The 25,004-nt window shown below is 48.2% G+C and overlaps 1 long non-coding RNA gene across 1 annotated transcript; it reads left to right on the top strand.

Moving 5' to 3' along the window:
• Positions 1-444: 444 nt before the first annotated feature.
• Positions 445-25,004, top strand: LOC138265371 (uncharacterized). The gene is made up of 4 exons (XR_011199351.1): positions 445-576; positions 3,398-3,501; positions 5,897-6,180; positions 24,904-25,004. It is a non-coding gene; the product is annotated as an uncharacterized lncRNA (long non-coding RNA).

Here is a 25,004-nt window from a genome sequence, read left to right as displayed (position 1 = left end):
CTTCAGGAGAGGGCAGGACATGCCCCTTCGGGATGTGGGCTGGGCCAGCCCCCCACATCATCAACCCCCCCCCCCCCCCCCCGCTCCCCTACCCCTCCTACCCGAGCCCACGCAGTGCCTGCTGCTCAGATGAAAGGCGGAGGGGGTCCTGGCAGAGGGGAAAGGGTGATTTGATGTCCAGGAAGCGCGATGGAGGGGTGTGTGTTAAGGTGGGGGCGAAGGGGGGGGGCACCGAGAACAGTACACCGGATAACAGAGTAACCCCTCCCTACTGTGCATACAGTACAGACGTTCTGTGCCCAGGGGCAGGAAGACGCGTCTAATTGCTCAAAGGGGGAGAACCAAGGCGAAACCCCCTCGCCCAACTTTTTCGAACTTTTTGTACTTTTCCACGTTCCTTTGATGTAAACAGTTCCACTCTCCCCACTCGGGAGACGTGGAAACCCGACCTGTGTTTTAATGCCTCGGGCAGCCTTTCGCATCCCTGCCTGGGATTTCAAGCACCGGCAGCAGGTGCACCGACCCTCGGATCTGTCGTTCTAGCGCCTATTTGTACTTTTTATACTTCTACCCTTGGTACGAGGTCGTCGTGATCTATGTATCACTGATTATTCCATGATACTTAATACAGTTAACGATATTAACACTTTGGTTTGAGATCGGTAGAGCAAAAATCCGTGGCTCATATGTTTCGGCTGAAAACTCAGTTTTCTTAATTCCTCGCAGGTTTTGAGAATCTCCATCAGATTTTGTAAATTACAGGCAGATTTCAAATATTTTCGAAGGTAGCTGCATATTTTTGAAAGTACCCGCAGATCGTGGCAAATAACTCCAGATTGTTCACCCATGCCCCCGTTTCAAGGCAAGCGCCCAGAAGCAGGACCGGCTTTAGCTGTGGTGGTGCCGGGTGCAACAATCTTTTTTGCCGCCCCCTCCCCACAGACCTCCTCGCGGATTCCGTCACTAGCACCCTCCACAGTGCCCCTCGTCTCTCCATAGACCCTCTCCCGCATGGATTTCATTTGTTTTATAGCGCCTCTCCTACCAGTGTAAGGTGTCTCAGCGCCTTTCATCACACACAACTTGTAAAGCTACAGTGAATCATACGTGTGTAAATCAGTCTATAGGAAATGTCACATAAACATTGAGGATTACAAGGTGTAGAGCTCACGTTATCCACAGTAGTAGGCAGGATATTTTAAGGATTTAAAATGTACCACAGTGGTAGTGGTTGGCTTTAGTAATACGAATACATTTGTACCAAAACTAACAATTTTTAGCAACATTAGGACAATGAAACACTGGGAAAAAACATAAGGTTCCAACCCTATCCCTTGTAATTTGCAGGCAGTTCATAGCTCACTGTGCTATATAAGGATTGTAACTTATATATCTGCAAGTAGCAAAAGGATCTCTGCGACAAGAGCAGTAACCCACTGTGCTATCCACATAAAATACAGTTCTGTGATCTGCATGGTACACATTCTTTGGAGCAGGCACTTGAACTCTCTGCCCTACTATATATTGAGTCAAAACTGCCACTAGACAAAACTGTAATATTTCTGCAGCAGGAACATTAACCAGCAGAGTTATCTTGACATTTGTATTGCTATCTGAAAATTGCTGGACACGCAAGGAACTCTGCACTATTAGTTAGTTTCTAGAAGAGTGATAACTATGTGTCTCGTTTATTGTTATTGTTGAAAAGAACACCGTCTCGCAGAATGAAAATAAGTGGAATGTCATCACACCACTCTCTGCTAATTGTATATTGTTTGGAGAGTTTCTATAACCGAGAAATAATGTTATGGAAGCCAAATATAAAAAAAAGATGGTTAGGGAGGAGACCACCATGCCCGGCGACACTGGGAGAGGCTATGCAGAATTGCATCACTGATTTTGAATAAACACTACTGGGGAGGCACTTAGCCTTCTCCAGTTCGCTTTCTGAACTTATGAGTGTAGCTGTCCTCAAACAACATGAAAAGCAGTCACAGACATGGAGGTCAGCATCCCTGTGAGTGCAGGGACGCGCTATGGGGGTCGCAAAATGCATTAATATTAATGAGGTGGGTCTTTGCGACCCCATAGCGAATCGCAGACAAAATTGGATGCAGAACGGTGTCTCAGACACCGTCTGCGACTCGCTATGGGGTCGCAAAGACCCACCTCATTAATATTAATGAGGTGGGTCGCATTTTGCGACCCCCATAGCGAGTCCCTGCACTCACAGGGATGGTGGCCTGCTGGAGACAGCAGACCTCCATGTCTGTGAGTGCTTTTTGCTTTTTAAATAAAGCAGTTTTTGAAATTTATTTTGCAGCCCGTTTTCCTTATAGGAAAACGAGTTGCAAAATAAAAAAAATAACGAAACCATTTGGTTTCATTTTTTCAGAGTAGGCAGTGGTCCATTGGTCTATTGGACCACTGCCTGCTCTGAAAAAACATTTTGGGCAACATTCACAAAGGGGAAGGGGTCCCATGGGGACCCCTTCCCTTTTGCGAATGAGTTACCACCAGTGTGACACTGGTGGTAACTGCGAATTGCTTTGCAACCGCATTCGCTGTCACAAAGCAACTTAGCATCGCGATGCGAGTCGCAAATAGGAAGGGGACACCCCTTCCTATTTGCGAGTCGCATTCACAGTTTGCGAGTCGGTACTGACTCGCAAATTGTGAATGAGCATCGCAATGAGCATTTTGCATGGCGCAAACTGCGATTTTCGCAGTTTGCACCATGCAAAATGCTTCCTACATCTGGCCCCATGTGCTGGCAGCACATTCAAGGCTGAAAAATCAGTGCAAAGGCACCATGCGGCGTACCCGAGGGAGCATCTACACCGGGTGATTTTGCTGCCACTTGAGTAGATTTTCCACTCGATCAGCAGCCTTCTGACTGCGAATGTTCGCTACCGCCCACGTTAGAGAAATCTTGCCGGACGTCCGCCTAGCGAGCGCAAATCGCGCTGGGAGATGCCAAATCAGACTCACACTCTCCAACTTACCTTTTCGGAGCTGCACATGCAAAAATTCCTTGTCCCCCCTCCTCCTAAAGGTGATCTTTGTATAATAGGAACCAAGGAAGCCCTCACATCGTTTGTTCACATCAGTGTTAGTTTCCAGAGCTGTGGGGTTGGGCAGCTTGTGGAGGATTTCAAAGATGTCTTTACTCTGATTGGGTACTTCAATGGTGCATTTAGTGTAACAAGCCTTCATGGCTCTTTTGATGGTTTTGTGGTAACTTTTCCTGTGTATCTTGATTTAAATTTTATATTCTGCATTCTGGGATTTGTGCAATTGGTTTTCCAGAAGGCATGTAGCATGCTTCACTTTTGCTTCTTTCTGTTGATCCATCTATTGATTCCTTTATAACCAGCCTTCGGTTTTTTACTTTTAGCCTGGTATAGAATGCCGCGGAGGATGAAAAGTTTTGATACGGTCCCACCAGCAAGGATTCTGGATTCGACGACTCAGTGAGGTTGATTTTAAGCATATTATAAGGTAACTCGCACCCCTATTTGATTAAGTTTGTGGAGTGCCCTAAAGAAAGGGCAACTGGAATTATGAGATTATGCGGCTGCAGTGATTTTCGCATGATTACACATTTGCCACATAATCCATCATCTGCCACATAATCTGCAAATTTTAACAAAAAAATAATTTAGTTTCTAGCTCAAACGGTTCAAAAGTTACTAAACGTGCAGCTACTTGTGTTGCAGTGCAGTGAAAAGCCCTTTGCAAAACTGGACTGGTCATATTTTTGTTGCTGATTGCTACGTTTGGGTATTAAAATGGTACTAACTGGGTGCAACAAAGGCCCAGAGAGTGTTATCAAGTTTAAAAATGTTCAAGAAATTAAGTCATATTAGTACAAAGTGTGCCGCAGTATGTCGCATAATTTGCCTTTTCCTGCTGCATAATTTACTAAACCCTGCTGCATAATGTGGCCCTCTCACACCGCATAATTCTAGGGGCCCTGCCTATAGAGGATGGGGTTTAGCATGCGTTTCTTTTGATAGAATAGGTTTGCATCTCACATTGGTCAGATTGATGGAGACAAAGTAGTGGTGTGATGAGATTTGTGGTTGCACAATAGGGCTTGATGTTTCGAGGTTGAGCTGCAGTGTGAGTCGGGTCATTAACCTCTTAATTTCATACCAGGGCAGCAGCAAAGTTCGGCTTGTCCACCATTTGAAGTCTTCCATGATGTGAATTTTGTTGGGACCGGGCTGTAGGAGAAGTGTGAGCTTGAGAAGTTTCTCCAAGACGGTTGAGGTGTTGCCCAGGGGTGAGGTATTCGACCACTACGATTAAAGACATTTTTTGGCTGATGGAGCAGGGGTGGGTCTGCATTCAAAGGAAGAGCACAGAATGCCAACGATGCCTGTGCAGCTCAGGATGAACGTTTGGGTAGGCGCGAAACCTCTTCCTTTGTTTAACCCTCTGTTTTTGATGGAAATTTTCTGGCCTTTGGGGATGCAGCGATTGGTGGGATATTGGACTTGTCAATGAACCAGGCCTCAGTAAGGCCCACTTGTGGCTGCTGGATTAGGACAAGAGATTGCTCAAGTCCTGTGGATGCTTCAGGGAGGATCTGATATTAATGAGGTCGAGCGTAATGTTTGGGAGACGGCAGACCTGGTGGCCATGGGTTACTGGACAGCGGAGAGGAGGGAGAAGGTGTATTGGGCAGTGGGGGGGTAAGTGCTTGTAATTCAGAGGGCATTGAGTTGTGCTGTAGTAGTGAGTAAGTTACTTTGGGATTTCAATGATCAGTTGTTTACATTTTCGAGGTGCTGGACACTGTTTTAGAACAACACAAGGTTCTTTTCATTGGACCATAATAATTATTTTGCTGTAAACATCGATGGTGAATTTTCTTGTGGTGCGTGTGGCATAGTAACTTCAAGGCGCTAGCATCCTTACATTTCAAATTTGTTTTTAGGGTTAGATTAGCATGGAGTGAATATGTGACGGAACAGCTAGGTCCTAAACAACGATAGCCTAAACCACTGTCTAAACAACAAATTTGCCTGAACAACGAATTTTAAGGTATTTTTTTTTTTAATGGTTTATTAGTTGTTTAGAATTTATATATATTGTTTTGATATATATATATATATATATATATATATATATATATATATATATATATATATATATTTGAAACAACTAATAAACCTTAAAAATAAAGAAAAACAACCCTTAAAGTTTGTTGTTCAGGCAAAATCGTTGTTTAGACAGTAGTTGTTCAGTACTTGTTCAGTACTTCGTTGTAGAGACTTTTTAGTTGTTTAGCAGTAGTGGTTCAGGCAAGTAGTGGTTTAGACCTCGTTGTTCAGGATGTTTCCCGCATGGAGTACAATTCATTGCCGGCTCACAAGGTTTCCTGCACTGTGTGATAAAAACCGGTGGTCGGTTTTGGTGTTCTTTCTGTTTGGGTTTGTGTACATGTCTGCTGGGAGACAGTGATCTTGCGTTGTCACCGACTGTTCCTCATGATTGTGGTCCTGTTGGGGTTTCTAGTAAAAATGAGTACCAAATTTGATTGGGTAATCTTACCTGTACAGACAATTGTACTATATGTGAAGCACATTGGATAAAGGCGTTGTATGAGTGACAGATTGTTTTGCATACATGCAAAATAGTATGTGCCCTGAGTTAAAAGAATAAATCCCGACCAAAGTGCCAGGCCGTGCCCCCTGAATAGAAACAGAATGAGCACATCCATTTTTCTGCTTGTTCGGCTTCATCGCTGAGGTGCACTCTGAGTCCAGTGCAGGGGTGGCTTCTCCGCTATGGCGGAGGAACGTCGCCTTCCGCCAGCAGCAGCAGTTGCAAAACCTTTATAAGAAAACAACAATAAACTGTGTTTATTATCATTTTCTTTTAAAAGGGGCGGGACGACGGGCTGTGACGAGCACGGAGGGGGAGTGCCGGCCAAACACACGTCGTCTTGGGACAGCCAAAAACACATGCGCAGGCACTGCGTTGCCGGGTTGGAGACAGCAGGCAGAGACTTCCACTCTGCCTCGGAGCACCCTGGCTGGACGCTCCGTACAATCCTAACGCTCCTTTCATGCCGGCAGCAGCATGAAATTAGCGTTTGCATTGGATGCAGGGCAGTCTGGGAGCCTGTGCCTGCACTACAGTCGAGGATCGCGCGGCACTGCAAGAAAGGTACGTTTAAAGAAAAATTATTATATATATTTTTTTTTTGTTTCCCTCCCCCCCCCCCCGCCATGCCCCCACCCCTTTTCCCTCCCGCAAGCTGCCATTGGTCCAGTGGCACAGCAAGCATGTGACCCATGTTTAAGCACACCCAGGGGAAATCCTGCGTTTCACTGAGCAAAGCAAGACAGTGATAGGTCTATTGCTTAAATTAATCTCATGCACTGGTAATATATCTGGAACATGATGCAGCCCATGGTTTTGTTGCTCAATGTATCGTAAAAACGTAGAGTGCGATTTGATATAGTTTGTTCCATTATGATTCTTTATATATGGATTTAAGAACCATGAATATACATTGTCACCATTGGGTTTCGTAGGACAGCCACCCGATTTTTCACAATGTTTAAACTGCAGACATTTAAAAACGTTTCCACAGATTTTCAGCTACATTTCAACTATTTTTCCAAGGATCTGGGCCTTTCTATTTCTAATTAAATCCACTATTTTGTTTTTTCACTAGTAAGTTTGGCCAGGCCTAACAAATCTGCCCAAAACCTAACATAAAAGAAAGTCCACCCAGGCTTGATTTTGGAAAGTTTCAGCCAGATTGTTCGGGGGAGGAGGGGGACGGGGGGGCGCTGGGGCGGGCAAAGCAGCGCCCCCTTAATTTATTTTTTGCCATTAAAACCCAACAGGAAAAAAGTGTTAGATAGAATTTCACCCACCGTGTCAAGGACACACTGTTCAAGCTGGCCCAGCATTTTTGAAGCCTCCAGAAAACAACAGCAAAAAATAGCTTTGGGCCCGCAGACCACACGGCTGGAATCTGCCTGGCAGCTAAAAGCTAAATATTTTTGCTCCACCAGCCCCTCTGCATTCCCTGGATCCCTTTCTGAATAATGCTGTGGTCAAGGGGACAGCGTGAGCAGTTACACAGAAGAGAGCACTGCGAACTTTTCTTGCTTGTTATAAAACAGCTTGGTGCATACATTAAATGGTTATTCCAGTTTTCAGAGACATTTTAGGGCCTCGGCAAAGTGGTCTCTGGTCCAGGGCCCCAGCATTTCAGGAGGCTCCTGATAGAGCCAGCTCTGTTCTGCAGAGAGTCTTGTCTCGAGGAATTTGAATAATTCTTATCTGCTAACTTTACCATTTTCCTTAAATTTATTTTTAGTGTGGGTGGTGTGTGAGAGTCTATTTCTGACATTTTGTAAAGAATGTAGTGTTTCTGTTTAGTGCAACAGCCATATGAGAAATGGGTGGGGGTGACAGAGATTATTTGCAGTAATATTAGTGGCTGCTGCTGGGTTACAATATTAACAAGCATTTGCAATGCAACGTGTCTTGCGTTTGCTCGAGTTACAGCTATTCATGTTTTAAACTCCTAACCAGACTTTTCTTGCCACATAAACTGAAAAGTAAAACAGTTTCGCATAAGCGAGCCCACGGCCACCATGAAGCGTGACGGAGACACACAAAAGGAAACAGAAGTTCGCTCGCTGTGAAACGTATCATCAAAAGTGCAATTATCCATGTAACCGGTAAACGTGCAATTAGCCGTGTAACATGGTTGATGTCATACAAGGCGCTCGACTACTGCCCAGTGAGATCGTGCTGCCAGCTAAATAAAGAGAAAAAGTAGTCCAGAAACCATAAGGAAAGCATGGAGCCTTGTATGTTTTCAGTAGTTTGCCGGTGCGCTCGAAGCGGGCTAAACACAGAAAAAGGCATGACGTGTGCATGCCTTTCACTAATGAAATGAAGCGAATTGTAAAAGGCAAGCCCACGAACTAACCAAACTGATGGGCGTGGTTAAAAGCCCATAGAGCGTTTACACCAGGGGCAGAGCGCTTTGCCCTCAACCCTAAAAACACATGTCGCTATCCCTGAATATTAGATGTAACCATATTTAGAATTAGGACAGGTGTGCCTGTGCACTCAGTGACCTGGGCCAAGAGAAGTGACAGAGCTGAAATTGGATCATAAATTCAAAAATGTTCTGAGCAAGGGCCCCCAAAATCCATTAGACCCAGGGCCCCCGAACCATTAAGATGTCCCTAGAGTAGGTAGAAAATGCTGTGTACATAGTTGAGAACATTTCTCTGGGTCCAGCAGGAGTAAGTGAATACTTGGTAATATCTCTGGTGGGTACCACGTTTACCACTGGTGATCCACGGCCTCGCTTACGACTGCTCTCAAACTGTACAGGCAACTTACTCCTTTGTAAACTTGACACTACAGGGGCAATGGTGATGGCCAGTTAACAAGACAGAGTTAAAGATGGTCGAACCTCAGATGCACATGGCACATGTGATGACACACATGACACTGAATGCACACTACTGGCTAGTTCTGTGAAAATTAGACGGGCATTTTATTTACATCTAGAGTGGTTGACATTGGCCACGACACCAAGGTAGCTCTTTCTGGAGGTGGCAGACGATTCCAAGCACAATGCTGGTGCCCATGTGATAATGCCCGTATTATATGCATCACATGGAAGCACCCGGCTGGCCGCAGGGCTTCTCGGGTTGTTCATCTTTCACCACGTGCAATGCTAGTGGGACAAAGGTGGCAGACGGAACGATACAATGTATCAAGTCTACAATGGGGGTTACCTTACTTCCACATGGTGCGAGAAAAGGCAACTCAGCAGGGCTGAGTACAGCTGATACAGAGTCTAAGAAAATAGTTCAACCAATCATGTCACCCAGAAACCCACCATAACTATTTAACAGGAGCCCGCCCCAAGGCAAGGATGATGTTTTCAGGGTGCGAACGTGCTACTTCCTAAAGTCAAATGAGTCTCTCTGGTAAATTGACAGAGCTTCCAGTGATCTCATGGGTGGTGACCAGGGCACTGGGCACAGCTCCAAGGAGACAAGTTGTGGTGTAGTCCGCTCTTACCAATTAAGGCCCTCATTATGATCTCGGCGGTTAGAACCGCCGAGATCCGTGCTGGTGGTCAATAGATGACCGCCAGCGCGACTACCCCTGGAGCACTACAGGCTCACCACACTCAAAGAGGGGCCTATTCATGAGAGGTTTGCCCTGCCGGAGCATCACTTTTTGTGATCTTTTGGTGGCGGAAGCCTCTCAACCATATCTATGATGCCACGCAAAGCCACTTTGTCTGGCTTTGCTGGGCCTCATAGATGTGGAGTAAACAAGGCAGCACAAATCGTTGTGTTGCCTCACTCTGCGCCAGGGAGGTGTTCCATGGCTGTTATGGCGGGTTTTCCCATGCAAAACCCACGGATTTTGATGCTGCCCCAGATTTACTTAATCACGTAAACTTGGGGAAGCATCAAAACCTTACGCCTCTCGAGGTGAGGCATAATGAGGAGAAGTATTGTTATTTCTCCTAGTTTTTCCCCTTTCCATGGGTGCTGAGTTCTGCAGCACACATAGAAAAAGAAAAAACGCCTCTCAGGAGTGTTTTTGTGCAGGAAGGTGCAAGGGTGCCTGTGTTGGCTAAGATGCCAAAATGGCGCCAGTGCAGGGGGACCGGACAGGAATCCACCGTATTGCGTAAATACAGCACATTCCTGCCCTTTCACCTTGGTGCAGTGGAGCGCAGCAAGATGACTTTCGGCGCTGCCCTACACCAAAATCCCATAAATAGGGACCATCGTTTGGGACATAGAGTGGGGTAGAGTGTCGTAGATTAGAGTGGAGTAGATTGGCATAGAGTAGAGGGTTGTAGAGTGGGGGGTCGTGGACTGGGGGGTGTACAATGGCATAGACTGATGTGGATTGGAGTGTTGTAGAGTGCAGTGTCATAGGGTAGAGTGGATAACATAGAGTGGAGTAACTTATGTGGTGTGGAGTGGCGTAGAGTGCAGTGTCAAAGAGTGGAGGAAAGTGGCATAGAGTGGAGGGGTGTAGAGTGGAGTACCATAGAGTGGTGTAGCATCGAGTGAAATACAGTGGAGTGGCATAGAGTGGAGTGGAGTAGAGTGGAATGGCAAAGTGTAGAGAGGAGTAAAGTTATGTGGAGTGTTGTGGAGTGGCATAGACAGCCATAGAGTTGAGTTGCTTAGAGTGACGTGGAGTGTCATAGAGTGTAGTGGTGTAGTGTGGAGTGGCGCAGAGTGTAGTAAAATGGCATAGTGTGTCATAGAGTGGCATAGAGAGGCATAGAATGTCATAAAGTGGAGTGCCATAGAGTGGAGTGGCAGATAGTGACACGGAGTGGCGTAGAGTGGAGTGCTGTAGAGTGACCTAAAGTACAGTGGCATGGAGTGGCGTAGAGTGGAGCAGAGTCTCTTGGAGTGGAGTTTTGTATAGTGGAGTGTGGTAGAGAGGAGTGGCATTGAGTGTAATACAGTGGAGTGGCGTAGAGTGGAAGAAAGTGTTGTGGAGTGAAGTGGCAAATAGTGACACGGAGTGGCAAAGAGTGGAGTGTCATAGAGTGGAGTGTCGTACAGTGATCTAAAGTACAGTGGCATAGAGTGGAGTAGAGTGGAGTGACACCGAGTGGCATAGAGTGGAGTCTTGTGGAGTGGCGTTTTGTATAGTGGAGTGTGGTAGAGAGGAGTGGCGTTGAGTGTTATACAGTGGAGTGGCGTAGAGTGGAAGAGAGTGTTGTGGAGTGAAGTGGCCTAGAGTGGAGTGGCAGATAGTGACACGGAGTGGCGTAGAGTGGAGTGTCGTAGAGTGAACTAAAGTACAGTGGCATAGAGTGGAGTAGAGTGGAGTGACACGGAGTGGCGTAGAGTGGAGTGACGTAGAGTGACCTAAAGTACAGTGGCACAGAGTGGAGTAGAGTGGAGTGGCATGGAGTGGCGTAGAGTGGAGTGGCAGATAGTGACACGGAGTGGCGTAGAGTGGAGTGTTGTAGAGTGACCTAAAGTACAGTGGCATAGAGTGGAGTAGAGTGGAGTCTCGTGGAGTGGAGTTTCGTATAGTGGAGTGTGGTAGAGAACAGTGGCGTTGAGTGTCATACAGTGGAGATGCGTAGAGTGGAACAGAGTGTTGTAGAGTGAAGTGGCCTAGAGTGGAGTGGCAGATAGTGACACGGAGTGGCGTAGAGTGAAGTGTCATAGAGTGGAGTGTCGTAGAGTGACCTAAAGTACAGTGGCATAGAGTGGAGTAGAGTTGAGTGGCACGGAGTGGCGTAGAGATGAGTGGCATGGAGTGACGTAGAGTGGAGTCTCGTGGAGTGGAGTTTCGTATAGTGGAGTGTGGTAGAGAGGAGTGGCGTTGAGTGTAATACACTGGAGTGGCGTAGAGTGGAGTGGCAGATAGTGACATGGAGTGGCGTAGAGTGGAGTGTCGTAGAGTGACCTAAAGTACAGTGGCATAGAGTGGAGTGGCATGGAGTGGCGTAGAGGAGTGGAGTTTCGTATACTGGAGTGTTGTAGAGAGGAGTGGCGTTGAGTATTATACAGTGGAGTGGCGTAGAGTGGCGTAGAGTGGAATAGAGTGTTGTAAAGCGAAGTGGCCTAGAGTGGAGTGGCAGATAGTGACACGGAGTGGCGTAGAGTGGAGTGTTGTAGAGTGACCTAAAGTACAGTGGTGGCATAGAGTGGAGTAGAGTGGAGTGGCAGATAGTGACACGGAGTGGCAATGAGTGGAGTGTCATAGAGTGACCTAAAGTACAGTGGCACAGAGTGGAGTAGAGTGGAGTGGCATGGAGTGGCGTAGAGTGGAGTGGCAGATAGTGACACGGAGTAGAGTGGAGTGTTGTAGAGTGACCTAAAGTACAGTGGTGGCATAGAGTGGAGTAGAGTGGAGTGGCAGATAGTGACACGGAGTGGCGTAGAGTGGAGTGTTGTAGAGTGACCTAAAGTACAGTGGCATAGAGTGGAGTAGAGTGGAGTGGCAGATAGTGACACGGAGTGGCAATGAGTGGAGTGTCATAGAGTGACCTAAAGTACAGTGGCATAGAGTGGAGTAGAGTCGAGTGGCATGGATGGCGTAGAGTGGAGTTTCGTATAGTGGAGTGTGGTAGAGAGGAGTGGCGTTGAGTGTAATACAGTGGAGTGGCGTAGAGTGGAACAGAGTGTTGTAGAGTGAAGTGGCATAGAGTGGAGTGGCATAAAGTGGAGTATGCGTAGTTTGGCAGCGCACTGCCATTATAGACACCACATTTTCCTTGAAATGACCATTACCCTTGCACACACAGTTTTACTGATGAAACTATACGGCGGAAATTATAACGTGTGAAAATGGCATAGCCTAGTGTATGCCCATCAGCCTGTTCCACCTTTATGGTAACTTGTGGCCTGTAGGTAACACAAGCATCTCTGCAGCAAGACCATCAGCCCACTAGAGTAACATACAGAATGCATCTCTTGAACTACACCATGCCATGCAGCAGGAGCATCAACCCTCTGAGCTGCAAACCTGTGACGAGAGAGGGCACCCAGAGGTCTCCGGCACGTGCACACGCCACCAGTGCCATCTCACCAGAAGTATACCCTGGAACGTGCTGGACACACATAGAGCTCTGCAGCAGGAGCAACAACCCTCTGAGGTGTAAACCTGTGACGAGAGAGGGCACCCAGAGGTCTCCGGCACGTGCACAAGCCACCAGCGCCATCTCACCAGAAGTATACCCTGGAACGTGCTGGACACACATAGAGCTCTGCAGCAGGAGCATCAACCCTCTGAGCTGCAAACCTGTGACGAGAGAGGGCACCCAGAGGTCTCCGGCACGTGCACACGCCACCAGCGCCATCTCACCAGAAGTATACCCTGGAACGTGCTGGACACACATAGAGCTCTGCAGCAGGAGCAACAACCCTCTGAGCTGCAAACCTGTGACGAGAGAGGGCACCCAGAGGTCTCCGGCACGTGCACACGCCACCAGCGCCATCTCACCAGAAGTATACCCTGGAACGTGCTGGACACACATAGAGCTCTGCAGCAGGAGCAACAACCCTCTGAGCTGCAAACCTGTGACGAGAGAGGGCACCCAGAGGTCTCCGGCACGTGCACACGCCACCAGCGCCATCTCACCAGAAGTATACCCTGGAACGTGCTGGACACACATAGAGCTCTGCAGCAGGAGCATCAACCCTCTGAGCTGCAAACCTGTGACGAGAGAGGGCACCCAGAGGTCTCCGGCACGTGCACACGCCACCAGCGCCATCTCACCAGAAGTATACCCTGGAACGTGCTGGACACACATAGAGCTCTGCAGCAGGAGCAACAACCCTCTGAGCTGCAAACCTGTGACGAGAGAGGGCACCCAGAGGTCTCCGGCACGTGCACACGCCACCAGCGCCATCTCACCAGAAGTATACCCTGGAACGTGCTGGACACACATAGAGCTCTGCAGCAGGAGCATCAACCCTCTGAGCTGCAAACCTGTGACGAGAGAGGGCACCCAGAGGTCTCCGGCACGTGCACACGCCACCAGCGCCATCTCACCAGAAGTATACCCTGGAACGTGCTGGACACACATAGAGCTCTGCAGCAGGAGCAACAACCCTCTGAGCTGCAAACCTGTGACGAGAGAGGGCACCCAGAGGTCTCCGGCACGTGCACACGCCACCAGCGCCATCTCACCAGAAGTATACCCTGGAACGTGCTGGACACACATAGAGCTCTGCAGCAGGAGCAACAACCCTCTGAGCTGCAAACCTGTGACGAGAGAGGGCACCCAGAGGTCTCCGGCACGTGCACACGCCACCAGCGCCATCTCACCAGAAGTATACCCTGGAACGTGCTGGACACACATAGAGCTCTGCAGCAGGAGCAACAACCCTCTGAGCTGCAAACCCGTGACGAGAGAGGGCACCCAGAGGTCTCCGGCACGTGCACACGCCACCAGTGCCATCTCACCAGAAGTATACCCTGGAACGTGCTGGACACACATAGAGCTCTGCAGCAGGAGCAACAACCCCCTGAGGTGCAAACCCGTGACGAGAGAGGGCACCCAGAGGTCTCCGGCACGTGCACACGCCACCAGTGCCATCTCACCAGAAGTATACCCTGAAACGTGCTGGACACACATAGAGCTCTGCAGCAGGAGCAACAACCCTCTGAGCTGCAAACCCGTGACGAGAGAGGGCACCCAGAGGTCTCCGGCACGTGCACAAGCCACCAGTGCTATCTCACCAGAAGTATACCCTGAAACGTGCTGGATACACATAGAGCTCTGCAGCAGGAGCATCAACCCTCTGAGCTGCAAACCCGTGACGAGAGAGGGCACCCAGAGGTCTCCGGCACGTGCACACGCCACCAGTGCCATCTCACCAGAAGTATACCCTGGAACGTGCTGGATACACATAGAGCTCTGCAGCAGCTGCCTTGACCCACAAGATCGGTGAAAACGAAGTCTGTCTGCTACCATTTAAGTAGCACAGAAGTATATTTGTTGCCGCAGCCAACACTCTTGCTACACTGTGGCACTGCGGTGAGGGCACTCACTGGTGCAATGGAGAGAGCCACATGTGTACCTGCTCGCAGGGCACTCCACTCAGTGCTTTAAATGGAAAAATAGAAGTGCAGGTACTCTCTATCAGAGTACCTGCTTGTTTCTGAGAAGTGCCGGTACTCTCCAATTAAAAGTATTACGTTTTTCTTGAGATATGCCGGTACTCTCCTTCTCAAAATAAAAAAGTGCCGGTACTCAGTACCGGAGAGTACCGGCCCATTTAAAGCACTGACTCCACTACAATATCACAAATATGTGGCACAGGGTGCAGAGAAGCCAACGCGAAAAAAGTTACAGAACTTGCAGAAGTGCACAACGTACTTGGTAAGAGTTTCTTTCACAACCTATAATCAGGGCCACGGAACTTTCCAGCGTTCAAGGATCAAATTCTGCTGCAAGTTTTGACTAAATTACGTGGCAAAGAAATGGAAATTATGTGGCCGGGAAAAGCAAGCTATGGATTGTAAACTATGCGGCGCAGTATGTGATTAAAGGCAAATTCTGCACCACATGCTGCGGCATTGAAGTTAGTTTGCAATTTAAAAACATTGGTTCGAAAGGGATCTGAGGGATAAAAAAAAATGTACGTTTCTTACGAAAATTCCACAAATATCAGACGATACAAAGTGGTTGTTTATTCCGCAAGCTTTCACTCCGCATTGTCCTTTACAACGTATTATAATACCAACAAGGGCTTTACCACGCATGCATTTACCACACATTATGAAGTCTGATATATGTATCTGGACCCCCCACCAATGGCTTGTGTTTTTCTTTCTTGGGGGTGGCACTCTACTTTTGTTTAATTTAAACCGCCTTTACCTTACCCACCTTAAAACCCTAAAATCACCCCTAACCCGCCTTTACCTCTACCTACCTGCACCTTTAGTTTACAAAAAATAATAACACACACATATAAATATATATATATATTTTTTTTTTTTACTTAAAGAACTAAAGTTTACAGGGAGGTTATAGTTAGGCTCACATTTTAAATGCACAAAACCATAGAAATGTACCTGTTGTATTTGGATTTCTTTCAGTTATGTCATCAATAATTTTTTTTTAGAACAAATTTATTGAGATTTTACCAGCAAAAGGGACCCAACAGCCATACACAAATCAAGGACTCAGTAGGTTAAAGCCCCGAGAAAAACATGTGAACACAACATATGCACTGAGAACTCCGCTATCTCCAGCCCCATGCAGAAGTCCATCCCACGCGTCCACGCCCCTGGGGATGTGACACCCTGGCTTTCCACTGGCGAGCAAGGCCTCTTTTCGCCAGAGTGAGCCTAAGAAATGAGAAGTGGCATTTATATCTGTTCCCACCTAGTCCCTTGGTGTTGTGGGGGAGAAGCAGTTTCTGAGGAAATGGAATGACCCAGGCGAGGACCTCACTCAAACAGGACACCCTCCCCCGCTCTCAGAAGAGCATCAATGCTCCCTACAGTCCGTAGTCTCACAGCATAGACACTTGGGAGCATCCATGATAGGGTGACCAGATTTTGTGGAGCAAAAACCGGGGCACGCCAGACATAAAAGAAGGACTAAAGACTTTACTCTCACTTTTATATCTGGCCTGTCCCTTTTTTGTGTGGCTTTGTGAATGTGTGCCTATACGTGTGTGTGTGAGTATATATATATATATATATATATATATATATATATATATGTATATATATACATACATACACACACTTACAAGACCACATATAGAATTAGCTATGGCTTGACCTCCCACCCTGCACCCACAACCCGCCCCCACCCACTCGTGCTAGGAGCAGACAGGGGACTGTGTTGCCTGAGAGTAACAGATAAATTACTTTATACTTTGTAGGCGTCTTTAACTTCTGCTTCCCTAGATGATCTGACCTTTGTCCTAAAAACCGTGACATTTATTTATTTAATAATCTGACCTTTGTCCAAAAAACCAGGACATTTATTTAAAATGAAGAAAAGTGTCGGGACACCGGGGCAGTCCTCTAAAAACCGGGACTGTCCGGGGAAATCCGGGACGTCAGGTCACCCTAACCTATGAGAGACATGCGCCACAGGCAGAGTCTCGTACAGTAGGCTCGATGTAGGTATTTTAATTGGATCAACCTCAGGTTGGATAAAATTACAGCACCCCGGGGCCTCCAGGGCCATAGTCCAATCATCGTCATCAATTTCGCCAATGTCGGCTTGCCACGCCGAACGGAGGGCAGGAAGCCTGGTGAAGCTATCAATGACAAGCGATTGATATATTTTGGAAATTTTGTGGCTGGCTAAATCGCCCACCAGTAACTTACCCTCTAAAGAACTGAAGTCCGGAAGATCCGAGAGGGTTTGTAAATATGGGGTGATGGCATTTCATAATTGCAGATACTTATAGAATTGGCTGCTATGCATCTTATATTCAGATTGGAGCTCCTGAAACCATTTAAGTATACTACCTTGCCTAACGTCACCCAGTGTGGAGATATCAATTCAGTCCCATTCCTGAAAGCCTGTCAGTTGATCCACCTGCGGGAGAAGAGTTCCCTGCCAAAGTGGCATCTCCCACGCCAGTCGCCTCCACCAGCCTATTTTACGAAGAGATTGTTTCTATATCGTCACCACAACTCGAGTCGCCGGAGGAAGGGCACGCGAGTCCGCTCTCCCATATAACACACCAAGCACAGAAGTGTCGCCCATCGCCCACCGTACGGTGGCGTAGACCAGAAAGTCTTGTGGACGATGCCACCAATCGTTGAGAATCTGTAGTTGAGATTCAGCGTAGTAGGATTGCACATCTGCAGTGGCAGATTGAAAGCAGGTGCTAAGGGCTATGCGTGATGCCCCACTGCCCCATAGGAACTGGACCAGGAGTGCATTGACCTGTCTAAACCAAGAGGGTTCAATAGTGTATGGATAATTCTGAAGTTGGTATAGGAGGCACGGTAGTGAAACCGTCTTAAAAATGGCTGAACTACCAAGTAGAGAAAGGGGTAACGGGGACCAGGACTTAACCTCCTCCCTGACACGTATGTGCAGGAGGGCCATGTTGTGATTCCAGGAGATGGTAGGAACGGGCGAGAGGAACACACCAAGACATTTAAAACCCTCCACCACCAGTGTCAGTTCTGAAGCCCACTCCATGTTGGCCAGCGAGCCACCCAATACAGGGAGTGCAGAATTATTAGGCAAATGAGTATTTTGACCACATCATCCTCTTTATGCATGTTGTCTTACTCCAAGCTGTATAGGCTCGAAAGCCTACTACCAATTAAGCATATTAGGTGATGTGCATCTCTGTAATGAGAAGGGGTGTGGTCTAATGACATCAACACCCTATATCAGGTGTGCATAATTATTAGGCAACTTCCTTTCCTTTGGCAAAATGGGTCAAAAGAAGGACTTGACAGGCTCAGAAAAGTCAAAAATAGTGAGATATCATGCAGAGGGATGCAGCACTCTTAAAATTGCAAAGCTTCTGAAGCGTGATCATCGAACAATCAAGCGTTTCATTCAAAATAGTCAACAGGGTCGCAAGAAGCGTGTGGAAAAACCAAGGCGCAAAATAACTGCCCATGAACTGAGAAAAGTCAAGCGTGCAGCTGCCACAATGCCACTTGCCACCAGTTTGGCCATATTTCAGAGCTGCAACATCACTGGAGTGCCCAAAAGCACAAGGTGTGCAATACTCAGAGACATGGCCAAGGTAAGAAAGGCTGAAAGACGACCACCACTGAACAAGACACACAAGCTGAAACATCAAGACTGGGCCAAGAAATATCTCAAGACTGATTTTTCTAAGGTTTTATGGACTGATGAAATGAGAGTGACAGATGGATGGGCCCGTGGCTGGATTGGTAAAGGGCAGAGAGCTCCAGTCCGACTCAGACGCCAGCAAGGTGGAGGTGGAGTACTGGTTTGGGCTGGTATCATCAAAGATGAGCTTGTGGGGCCTTTTCGGGTTGAGGATGGAGTCAAGCTCAACTCCCAGTCCTACTGCCAGTTCCTGGAAGACACCTTCTTCAAGCAGTGGTACAGGAAGAAGTCTGCATCCTTCAAGAAAAACATGATTCTCATGCAGGACAATGCTCCATCACACGCGTCCAAGTACTCCACAGCGTGGCTGGCAAGAAAGGGTATAAAAGAAGGAAATCTAATGACATGGCCTCCTTGTTCACCTGATCTGAACCCCATTGAGAACCTGTGGTCCATCATCAAATGTGAGATTTACAAGGAGGGAAAACAGTACACCTCTCTGAACAGTGTCTGGGAGGCTGTGGTTGCTGCTGCACGCAATGTTGATGGTGAACAGATCAAAACACTGACAGAATCCATGGATGGCAGGCTTTTGAGTGTCCTTGCAAAGAAAGGTGGCTATATTGGTCACTGATTTGTTTTTGTTTTGTTTTTGAATGTCAGAAATGTATATTTGTGAATGTTGAGATGTTATATTGGTTTCACTGGTAATAATAAATAATTGAAATGGGTATATATTTTTTTTTGTTAAGTTGCCTAATAATTATGCACAGTAATAGTCACCTGCACACACAGATATCCCCCTAACATAGCTAAAACTAAAAACAAACTAAAAACTACTTCCACAAATATTCAGCTTTGATATTAATGAGTTTTTTGGGTTCATTGAGAACATGGTTGTTGTTCAATAATAAAATTAATCCTCAAAAATACAACTTGCCTAATAATTCTGCACTCCCTGTAGTAGCAACGTGGACTTACTGATGTTCATGTATAGCCCGGATATCTCACCAAAGACCTGCATAATTTGTAGGATTCGAGGCCGCACAGTCTCAGGGTCCATCATGAAGAACAAGACATCATCGGCGTACGATTCTATTGGAAAATACCGCTGACCACTCGAATCCTCAAACTTGGGAGTCCATCCTAACCAAAGTGGCCAAAGGCTCCATTGCCATGGCAAACAGTAAAGGGGACGATGGTCAGCCCTGTCTGGTGCCACATCGGATAGGAAACAAGTCAGAGATAGCACCCGCAACTCGGACAGAGGCAGTCAGTTCCGTATACAATAAACATACATAGTAGAGGAATCGGGGCCCAAAATTCAGCGGGTGGAGAAGCACAAACCAGTACTCCCAACTCTCAGAATTGAAGGCCTTATCGATGTCCACTAATAATAATCCCAATGGTCAACCAAGTCGGCCCACCAAGGCCATGGCACTGTAGGCACGTCGGATATTATGACGGATGGCCCGGTGGGGCATGAAGCCAGCCGGGTCAGGGTGGACCAGGACAGCCATGTGCACCATCCGTCTAATAGCCAGGACCTTAGCTAGGAGCTTGACCTCGATGTTAAGAAGCAAGATCGAGCGGTACGAAGAACAGTCTTCTGGTGGGAGTCCCAGCTTATAAAAAAACAACGATTTCGGTGTGGTGCAAATATGGGGGAGGCTGCCTCTCTGTAAGCGCCATATGTATCGCCTCAAGCAAATGTGTCCCTAGTTGCGGCATATAAGCTCTGATAAATTTGGTAGAGAAACCATTAGGTCCTGGGGCTTTCCCGGGCTGCAATGCCGCCAAAGCAGCGGCCAGTTCCTATGCCATTAGTGGTTAAGCTAGCTGCACGCTGGCAGACGTCGGCAAGGATTTATTGGGCAGGGCGTCTATAAAATCTGCTATTTGGTCTCGTTCACCTCCTCCCGCTGAGCATATAATGCCTCATAATATTCCACGAAGCTCTGGGCTACCTCTCGCTAGCCCAATATCAGTCGCCCGCTTGTCTTGAATCTCCGGGGCGACAACGTGGGATACCTGGCACAACCTGTGCAGCATCATGCCGGCTGTTCGAGCAGTAGCAGCACCTCCAACCCCCCACCTTCTCCCCCCTCCTCAGCACCTTGATAACCTCATGGGTGAGTAGTGCGCTTTACAAATCCCTGATTGATTGATTGATTTGCCACCCACTGGTATATGCAGCTCTGAGACACCTTCCAAGTACACTAGGCCTCATCTAGGTGTACTTGTTGGTATTCTTGTTGGGTTAGACTGAGTTGTCATCATGCCAGTCTGCCGTCCTCCTTGTAGCCCCGTTCCTCAAGGTCATCCATTTGTTTCTTGAGTTGGGATAATTTCTGGGACATATGTCTGCACTCACCAGCACAAAAGCTATATCCACACCCCTGAGCGTGGGCTTCAGGGCCTTCCACAGCACTATCTTAGAGGAACCAGACTCACGATTGAGGGAGAAGTATTTCATTATGGCATGGTGTAAGTGCATCCTGTAGGATGGGTTTCTCAAGTGCCAGGGTGAGAGTCGCCATCAGAAGGGAGGGCGCTGCGGCCCCACATGTAGCCTCAGGGCCACCGGGGAGTTGTCTGACAGTCCTCCTGGCAGAATGCCTACCCCAGACACTCGATGCATGAGATTTGCAGGCACCAGTAAGTAGTCTAGCCGAGAGAAGGCGTCATAAACTGTAGAATAATATGTGTAGACAGTACCATGGGGATGATATTCTTTCCAGGCGTCCGCCCACCACAGCGCTGTCACTAGGGACCTCAGTCTGGGTCCACGGGTACCCACTCCGCCTCCCCCTGCACGCCATCTATCTGCTGCCGGGAACATAACATTGTTCCAATCACCTCCAATGACCGCCAGTCGCTCCGGCAACTCACCCCACAGCCCAAGGATGGAGTTGCCAAAAAATTGCCCCAGCGGCGGGGGCATGAACACTGCCAATGACCAGGGACTCCCCATATACAATACCCGTCACCAACAAGAATCTGCCTTGACTGTCGATCCATGTTCTGATGGACTTAAAGGAAAAGTGGATAAGGATAGCCATGCCCTGGGATCCCCTCACAAACCCAGAGTGGAATGCTTGGGTATACCCAAATATGGCCAAACATGGGACCTTATACCACAGCAGAAGTGTTTCTTGTACGAGGAGAATGTCTGTTTGTGATCTTTTAGCTTGTCTGAGCACTGGCCCACACTTTACCTTGTCTAAGACTCCGCGGACAATCCATGTCAATACGCAAAGCTGTCCGATGGGGCAAGTGGGATTACTATCAGCCATCTGGAACAGGGGTAGAGATTACAGGGATAACTGTGCACATACCTCCCAACCATGGAAGTAAGTACCTGTCGTGGCAAAAGGCCATGCCTGACCCCAATGGGGGTCGAGGAACGGGCCAGTCCAATGAATCCCCATCTCCCACTGACAACTTAAGAACTTCTCAAGAGAACCTTAGTCCAAGTTACTCCAGAGTGGCAGCTGAGAAAGGCATGCCCTCATTGTTTTAGGCTAGGGAAGGCAATCAAGCCAGTTCACAGGATCGGGACATCCCAGTGTGCCGCCATAGAGTACGAGTCATTTTGGTGTGTCCATGGGGATCATTCAGCAATCTTCATCGTGTTGCCTGTTCCACCGGGGTGAGCGGGATTGGTTTCGTCATTTCCCAGCGGGCTTAGTGCGCTGCAAGCGTCTGCTGCTCAGAGACGAGTCTGAATGGTGGCGTGTTGGGGTGTGGGGCTTCTTAGATACAGTCTCATCCATCCACGCAAAGGCTTCCTCTGGAGTGTCAAAGAATATGGTTTGCGAATTGAAGACCGCATGCATGCGAGCAGGGAACAGTAGCATGTATGGTACTTGGAGGTCTCGCAGGTGCCTCTTTGTGGCGACGAAGGATTGGCGCTGCTGTTGGAGTATCTTAGTGTAGTCCAGAAATATCATGATGTGGTGGGACTCAAGAGGAAGCTTGTCTCGACTCCATGCGGATTTCAGAATAGTGTCTCTGTCGAGATAATTAAGGAGTTTGGCGATCATTGGTCGCGGGCAGACGCCCGGAGAGGGCTTCCGTACTAGCGCTCTATGAGCCCATTCTATTACAAAACAGGAAGTAAGGGATTCTGGGGCATAAGCGCATGAAGCCAATGCGCTAAGAATTTGTCCATAGACTCGTCTTCACAGCCCTCAGGAATCCCACCAACCACAGGTTGTTGCCGCGAGCTTGGGCCTCCGTGTCTTCAGCTCGCGGCACTGGTTCCTTAGTTACGTTCGTGAGTGTGGTGACCTTGTGCTGCAGGGAAGTCACAGCGTCTTCAACATTAGATACTCTCGTCTCCGCTTCAGTAATCCTCTCGAGCGCATTTCATAGATCTTGACGCAGCAGGGTCACATCCGAGCAAACTGCACCTATTTTGGCGTTTAACGTGTCTCTTGATTGGGTAATGGCCACCAAGAGCGCTGTGTTGTCCAGGCCGGCTGCCAGGGCTCCACCGGAATCAGCTGATCCAGCCCCAGTTCCGGAGTATTTATCCATGGTACTCTGTTTGGTGGAGGAGCTTGGAAATGTATCTTTCGGTATGGTGAAACTGCTCTGGGTGCTCAACCCCGCCAAGCAATCTGCCTGTCCACTTAGCTGCTACTGACTCACCAAACCCCCCGGATCACAGTCTCAAGGGGCAACACGAGCAGTCAGGAGATAGGGGAGGCCTGTGCTGCCGCCAGGGTGTATGGCCAATTAAGGAGGCCAAGGGAGGTCCGGTACATGGGAACAGCGATATACGGAGTCACAGAGTCAGGGCAGACCCCAAGCAGCAGGTCACACCATGGCTCAATCAGGTCACCTCCGTTTGAATCAGCCTGCTTGATGACTCCGTAATATTAAGGTTCATCAGGCTACTTGTGGTCAGAATCAAGAGCTGTACCCCTGCATGTTAGAGAGGGTATAAATGACTGCATAGCAGCTTCAGCAGTATGGCATCCCGTAGCCCAGCAAATTGGATCATGCCAGTCCATGCAGCCAAATTGCACGTGTGGGGAGTGCTAGACCGTGTTAGTGTTGAAGGATCTGATGAGGCCTTTCACTATCTTTCGCTCCACTCAGATCATGGCCTATAGCGCAGGGCCACAACCAGGCCTCAGAGACGTCGAGCCCATTAGGTTAGGACCAATTACAGCCGCGGGCCCAGGCCCGCACCGGACACCTCCTGCCATCAGACCGTGGTCAAAAAGGAGGCTGTAGCGCCACACTGCGCGGCCCCCAAAATCCCAGTGCCACCCCCAGAGGGCAGAAGCTAGCACAAGACCAACCCTGCAACCGCCCCAGAGATGGTCCTGTGCCGTTGCTCACCACCCATCCTGCTGCAGCCTCTGCTGTCCGTCCGGAACAACAAGCACTACCAGCCACCACCAGAGCCGAGGACTGGGGCAGCCGGCCATGTCCCTGCCCATTGCTGCGGCCCAAAGTGACCGCCTAGTCTGCCACTGCCGATCGGCACCCAGGTGGGGCTAGATAGCCCACGTCTGCCACTCCTGGCCCAGGCACGCAGCCCTGAGCTCTGGTCAGCCATGCAGCCCTTGCCCAGGGCCTGCTGTCGGATCAGCTCTGCCACACTCCACACATGGCCGGGCCGTCTCTGGGGACGTCACAGCCTTGTGGGTATGAGGGAAGCAAATTTCAAGCATGATGGGGGCAGGATGATGCAGGATATCAGGTTGACTGCTGGGAGCTCGCCTAAGGTGCGTCCACCATGTTAGACCGCCAGGCCACACCCTCCTTTCATCAATAATTTTACTGCAAATGTTACACTACCATTATCAATGGTGTTCTAAAAGATGTCATGAGTGCTGTAATATCTGGGGTAAATAGAAGTGCATGCACAGTTTTCTGATTAATCATTTCATTACAAATGTTGCAGTGATAATATCAAAGATGCAAAAGAAGGTGTCATCAGTGATATAAAATTGTGGAGTAATTAGCTGCGCATGGCAAAGGCGTTAGTTATAGTTACCTTAGGGCACGAGTTATAGTTACCTGAAATGACTCTAACTAGAACTGCTGAATTTCTAAGGTTTTGTGCGAGTAAATTCAGAGCCTAACTATAACGTCCCTGTAACCTTTGTTTTTTTCAATGAATTTCTATGGGTTTTTTAGCATGCAGAGACATGAATGTAAGCAGCGCCACACATGGCCAAAGGCCGTGGGCGGCGGGGTTTGGCCACAAGGCCTGGATGGCCAAACCCGGTGCCGAACCCTCCTGCATGCACCCAAACCCAAGCTGCGCACCTTCCAACTTGCACAGCATGAGTTTGGATACACTGGGTGTTTGTTTTTTCAATTTTTTGCTGGATTCATGAATCCTTAAATGGATTTGTGAATCCAGGGTCCGTGGAAACAACAGACAGTGAGTGGAAAAAGTTGGGGGAGGGAGTTGCGGCAAGAACCCCAACGATGAGAGGGAGACTTAAGGAGGGATGTGGACTGCAGGCACATGCTCTTTTATAGAGTACATGTAAAAAAGTTAAAAAGTACCTGCAGGAGCCAGGGGAACGACACTGGTTATAGACAGTAAGCTGTACTTGGTTCATGCTCCATGGCAGGGACAAACACTGGAAGAGCCTGGAGAAAGCGTGAGGTGAACAGGAGGCACTGACCAATAAGAAACAAGAAAACAAGAGTGACATCGAAGGTAACCAATGGT

This window comes from Pleurodeles waltl, chromosome 11, assembly GCF_031143425.1.
Source record: "Pleurodeles waltl isolate 20211129_DDA chromosome 11, aPleWal1.hap1.20221129, whole genome shotgun sequence".
Lineage (NCBI taxonomy): Eukaryota > Metazoa > Chordata > Amphibia > Caudata > Salamandridae > Pleurodeles > Pleurodeles waltl.
Note: the sequence above shows the minus strand (reverse complement) of the source record. Positions and strands in the feature narration are given on the sequence as shown.